This window comes from Thalassophryne amazonica, chromosome 4 (genome assembly GCF_902500255.1).
Source record: "Thalassophryne amazonica chromosome 4, fThaAma1.1, whole genome shotgun sequence".
Lineage (NCBI taxonomy): Eukaryota > Metazoa > Chordata > Actinopteri > Batrachoidiformes > Batrachoididae > Thalassophryne > Thalassophryne amazonica.
This window is the reverse complement of record NC_047106.1, coordinates 63537932-63544493: the sequence shown is the minus strand read 5'-3', so window position 1 is coordinate 63544493 and position 6562 is coordinate 63537932.

Here is a 6562-nt window from a genome sequence, read left to right as displayed (position 1 = left end):
CTCGTGCAGCTCCTGTTTAAGCACTTATCTGGAAAGAGTGAGAGGCGAAGACGTCGGCACTCTCACAAACCACCAATCAGCTGACAAGGCTCCACAGGACAACGGCTGCTAACAGAGCACACAGAAGTTATAATTCCTTTAGTACGGCAGAGAATATTACCTCCTTAGAAGAACGATATCTCGGCGACGTGGTGGAGGTGTCATCCTGCTTTTATCCGGGATGAAGTGCAGATGATCGGTGACAGCTGTCACAGTTGATGAGTGACAGCTGTCACCTCGGCTGTTCCTGTGAGGCGGCAGCGCCCTCTAGTGCCTGAAGCCAACACTGCAGGCAGGGCGCCCTCTGGTGGTGGGCCAGCAGTACCTCCTCTTCTGGCGGCCCACACAACAGTAATGTGGTCAAACTTTCTACACGTTACATGTTGTGTATCTCAGTAAAAAGTGATGATAATGCAAATAACATGCTGTTGTCGTGCGGTATGCATTTTCTGAGTCCCTCTGTTCAGGCTCAGTCGCCCGCAATGACAGATATTCGCCCTCGTCTAACTCGGGTGAATATCTGTCATTTTGGGCGACTGGGTGTGAACGTCGGGCCTCTAAAAATGCATACCGCCCTCCAAAAGCATGTTATTATATTATTATTCCACAATCAGGACATCTTATTATCTGAAACTGAAAGCAGAACAAAAAAACATGTACTTTGGCCTTTTTGCTTGAGTGCTCCTGCACTGGAGCCAAACAGCTGTGCAGTTTAGGGCAGCCCTGTATGTTTTATATCTATGGTGGAATTTATATGAGCTTGGGGTTACAAGCACATGAATGGGTTTCAGTGTGCTGGTTGGGATTTGACGTCACCTCATCAGCGCGCAAGGGACACACTTGTTAAACTGGGACACACCATATCCCACCATGTAATTCAAAGCAATCCCAGACCCCTTTGAAAGAAAAGAATGTGCCAATTTGAACAAAGGAAAGACTTGTTTAAACACTGTGGTGCAGTGCTTTGAATTAGAATGCATTGTAGAAATGATTGGTCAGTGAATTCATCGATATTTTCTTCTATATTCTGACAGAATTCTGAAGTTTTAGTGAGTTACTTTGAAGCATAAAGAAAAGAAATCACCCTCCCTAGAGATGGATGTTTAACATCATAGTTCATTTTTCATGTGTTACTCAAAGTGCTGTAAAGAATTATGAAGTGTGATGTGTGGACTGTGCAGTGTCTTGGACCTACGGATGACAATAGTACAATTTTCATGTCTGATAATTAGAGATGACATAGGTATGACATCTCTAGGTATGACATCTATAGGTATGACATCAGATGACAGAGATTAGAGCATGCCATAGGTATTAAAGGCACTACGCTGCAGTGGTTTGAATCATATTTATCTAATCGATTACAATTTGTTCATGTAAATGGGGAATCTTCTTCACAGACTAAGGTTAATTATGGAGTTCCACAAGGTTCTGTGCTAGGACCAATTTTATTCACTTTATACATACTTCCCTTAGGCAGTATTATTAGACGGCATTGCTTAAATTTTCATTGTTACGCAGATGATACCCAGCTTTATCTATCCATGAAGCCAGAGGACACACACCAATTAGCTAAACTGCAGGATTGTGTTACAGACATAAAGACATGGATGACCTCTAATTTCCTGCTTTTAAACTCAGATAAAACTGAAGTTATTGTACTTGGCCCCACAAATCTTAGAAACATGGTGTCTAACCAGATCCTTACTCTGGATGGCATTACCCTGACCTCTAGTAATACTGCGAGAAACCTTGGAGTCATTTTTGATAAGGATATGTCCTTCAATGCGCATATTAAACAAATATGTAGGACTGCTTTTTTGCATTTACGCAATATCTCTAAAATTAGAAAAGTCTTGTCTCAGAGTGATGCTGAAAAACTAATTCATGCATTTATTTCCTCTAGGCTGGACTATTGTAATTCATTATTATCAGGTTGTCCTAAAAGTTCCCTGAAAAGCCTTCAGTTAATTCAAAATGCTGCAGCTAGAGTACTAACGGGGACTAGAAGAAGAGAGCATATCTCACCCATATTGGCCTCTCTTCATTGGCTTCCTGTTAATTCTAGAATAGAATTTAAAATTCTTCTTCTTACTTATAAGGTTTTGAATAATCAGGTCCCATCTTATCTTAGGGACCTCATAGTACCATATCACCCCAATAGAGCGCTTCGCTCTCAGACTGCAGGCTTACTTGTAGTTCCTAGGGTTTGTAAGAGTAGAATGGGAGGCAGAGCCTTCAGCTTTCAGGCTCCTCTCCTGTGGAACCAGCTCCCAATTCAGATCAGGGAGACAGACACCCTCTTTGCTTTTAAAATTAGGCTTAAAACTTTCCTTTTTGCTAAAGCTTATAGTTAGGGCTGGATCAGGTGACCCTGAACCATCCCTTAGTTATGCTGCTATAGACTTAGACTGCTGGGGGGTTCCCATGATGCACTGAGTGTTTCTTTCTCTTTTTGCTCTGTATGCACCACTCTGCATTTAATCATTAGTGATTGATCTCTGCTCCCCTCCACAGCATGTCTTTTTCCTGGTTCTCTCCCTCAGCCCCAACCAGTCCCAGCAGAAGACTGCCCCTCCCTGAGCCTGGTTCTGCTGGAGGTTTCTTCCTGTTAAAAGGGAGTTTTTCCTTCCCACTGTCGCCAAATGCTTGCTCACAGGGGGTCGTTTTGACCGTTGGGGTTTTTCCGTAATTATTGTATGGCCTTGCCTTACAATATAAAGCGCCTTGGGGCAACTGTTTGTTGTGATTTGGCGCTATATAAATAAAATTGATTGATTGATAACAATGCCAATACCGATCTCATACAGTTTTCCTTGTCTTACAAATAACTCATTTATTAATAAATTAATTTGTCTGGGTGTACTTTGAAAACCTAGCCATCTAACAAAACCCAATTCATATGTGCATTTGAAGAATCAGATTGTTGGTGATGCAGTCTTTCCAACATGCAAGTAATTTGATTTAATATCTGACAGATTATGTACTGGATTGGGACACCCCTGCTTGGACCTACAGTGCATGCATAAAGTATTCACAGTGCTTCACTTTTACAGTTACAGCCTTATTCCAAAATGGATGAAATGCATTTTTCAAAATTCCACACACAAAACCCAATAATGACAATGCAAAATAAGTTTTGAGATTTTTTCAAAATTAATAAAAATAAAAAAACTAAGGCATCACGTACATAAGTATTCATAGCCTTTGCCATCGAGCTCAAAGATGAACTCAGGTGCATCCTGTTTCCACTGATCACCCTTGAGATGTTTCTGCAGCTTATGGAGTCCATGTAGGGTAAATTCATTATATACTCAACAAAAATTTAAACGCAACACTTTTGGTTTTGCTCCCATTTTGTATGAGATGAACTCAAAGATCTAAAACTTTTTCCACATACACAATATCACCATTTCCCTCAAATATTGTTCACAAACCAGTCGAAATCTGTGACAGTGAGCACTTCTCCTTTGCTGAGATAATCCATCCCACCTCACAAGTGTGCCATACCAAGATGCTGATTAGACACCATGATTAGTGCACAGGTGTGCCTTAGACTGCCCACAATAAAAGGCCACTCTGAAAGGTGCAGTTTTGTTTTATTGGGGGGGGGGATACCAGTCAGTATCTGGTGTGACCACCATATGCCTCATGCAGTGCAACACATCTCCTTCGCATCATCCGAGAACACCTCTCCAACGTGCCAAACACCAGCGAATGTGAGCATTTGCCCACTCAAGTCGGTTACGACGACGAACTGGAGTCAGGTCGAGACCCCGATGAGGACGACGAGCATGCAGATGAGCTTCCCTGAGACGGTTTCTGACAGTTTGTGCAGAAATTCTTTGGTTATGCAAACCGATTGTTCCAGCAGCTGTCCGAGTGGCTGGTCTCAGACGATCTTGGAGGTGAACATGTTGGATGTGGAGGTCCTGGGCTGGTGTGGTTACAGGTGGTCTGCGGTTGTGAGGCTGGTTGGATGTACTGCCAAATTCTCTGAAACGCCTTTGGAGACGGCTTATGGTAGAGAAATGAACATTCAATACACGAGCAACAGCTCTGGTTGACATTCCTGCTGTCAGCATGCCAACTGCACGCTCGCTCAAATCTTGTGACATCTGTGGCATTGTGCTGTGTGATAAAACTGCACCTTTCAGAGTGGCCTTTTATTGTGGGCAGTCTAAGGCACACCTGTGCACTAATCATGGTGTCTAATCAGCATCTTGATATGGCACACCTGTGAGGTGGGATGGATTATCTCAGCAAAGGAGAAGTGCTCACTATCACAGATTTAGACTGGTTTGTGAATAATATTTGAGGGAAATGGTGATATTGTGTATGTGGAAAAAGTTTTAGATCTTTGAGTTCATCTCATACAAAATGGGAGCAAAACTAGCACTTTTAGTTTTGCTCCCATTTTGTATGAGATGAACTCAAAGATCTAAAACTTTTTCCACATACACAATATCACCATATATACAGTAGTGTTCAGAATAATAGTAGTGCTATGTGACTAAAAAGATTAATCCAGGTTTTGAGTATATTTCTTATTGTTACATGGGAAACAAGGTACCAGTAGATTCTCACAAATCCAACAAGACCAAGCATTCATGATATGCACACTGTTAAGGCTATGAAATTGGGCTATTAGTAAAAAAAAAAGTAGAAAAGGGGGTGTTCCCAATAATAGTAGCATCTGCTGTTAATGCTACAAACTCAAAACTATTATGTTCAAACTGCTTTTTTAGCAATCATGTTAATCACTAAACTAGTATTTAGTTGTATAACCACAGTTTTTCATGATTTATTCACATCTGCGAGGCATTAATTTTGTTGGTTTGGAACCAAGATTTTGCTCATTTACTAGTGTGCTTGGGGTCACTGTCTTGTTGAAACACCCATTTCAAGGGCATGACCTCTTCAGCATAAGGCAACATGACCTCTTCAAGTATTTTGACATATCCAAACTGATCCATGAGACCTGGTATGCGATATATAGGCCCAACACCATAGTAGGAGAAACAAACCCATATCATGGTGCTTGCAGAACCATGCTTCACTGTCTTCACTGTGAACTGTGGCTTGAATTCAGAGTTTGGGGGTCGTCTCACAAACTGTCTGCGGCCCTTGGACCCAAAAAGAACAATTTTACTGTCATCAGTCCACAAAATATTCCTCCATTTCTCTTTAGGCCAGTTGATGTGTTCTTTGGCAAATTGTAACCTCTTCTGCACGTCTTTTATTTAACAGAGGGACTTTCTGGGGGATTCTTGCAAATAAATTAGTGTCACACAGGCGTCTTCTGTCACAGCACTTACAGGTAACTCCAGACTGTCTTTGATCATCCTGGAGCTGATCAATGGGTGAGCCTTTGCCATTCTAGTTATTCTTCTGTCCATTTTGATGGTTGTTTTCTGTTTTCTTCCACGTGTCTTTTTTTTTGTGTCCATTTTAAAGCATTGGAGATCATTGTAGATGAACAGCCTATAATTTTTTGCACCTGCGTATACGTTTTCCCCTCTCCAATCAACTTTTTAATCAAACTACGCTGTTCTTCTGAACGTCTTGAACATCCCATTTTCCTCAGGCTTTCAAAGAGAAAAGCATGTTCAACAGGTGCTGGCTTCATTCTTAAACAGGGGACACCTGATTCACACCTGTTTGTTCCACAAAACTGACAAACTCACTGCCTGAATGGCACACTATTATTGTGAACACCCCCTCTTCTACTTTTTTACTAATAGCCCAATTTCATAGCCTTAAGAGTGTGCATATTATGAATGCAGTCTTGTTGGATTTGTGAGAATCTACTGAATCTACTGGTACCTTCGTTTCCCATGTAACAATAATACACTCAAAACCTGGATTAATCTTTTAGTCACATAGCACTACTATTATTCTGACCACCACTGTATTTTACTGAATTTGCTGATCCAACCAACCAATGATTTATAAAGGAAAATCATTAAAATTCAGGGGTGCCCAAAGGTTTGCATAAACTGTATATACAACCCCTGGCAAAAATTATGGAATCACCAGCCTCGGAGGATGTTCATTCAGATGTTTAATTTTGTAGAAAAAAAAAGCAGATCACAGATATGACACAAAACTAAAGTAATTTCAAATGGCAACTTTCTGGCTTTAAGAAACACTATAAGAAATCAAGAAAAAAAGATTGTGGCAGTCAGTAATGGTTACTTTTTTAGACCAAGCAGAGGAAAAAAATATGGAATCACTCAATTCTGAGGAAAAAATTATGGAATCACCCTGTAAATTTTCATCCCCAAAACTAACACCTGCATCGTATCAGATCTGCTCGTTAGTCTGCATCTAAAAAGGAGTGAACACACCTTGGAGAGCTGTTGCACCAAGTGGACTGACATGAATCATGGCTCCAACACGAGAGATGTCAATTGAAACAAAGGAGAGGATTATCGAACTCTTAAAAGAGAGTAAATCATCACACAATGTTGCAAAACATGTTGGTTGTTCACAGTCAGCTGTGTCTAAACTCTGGACCAAA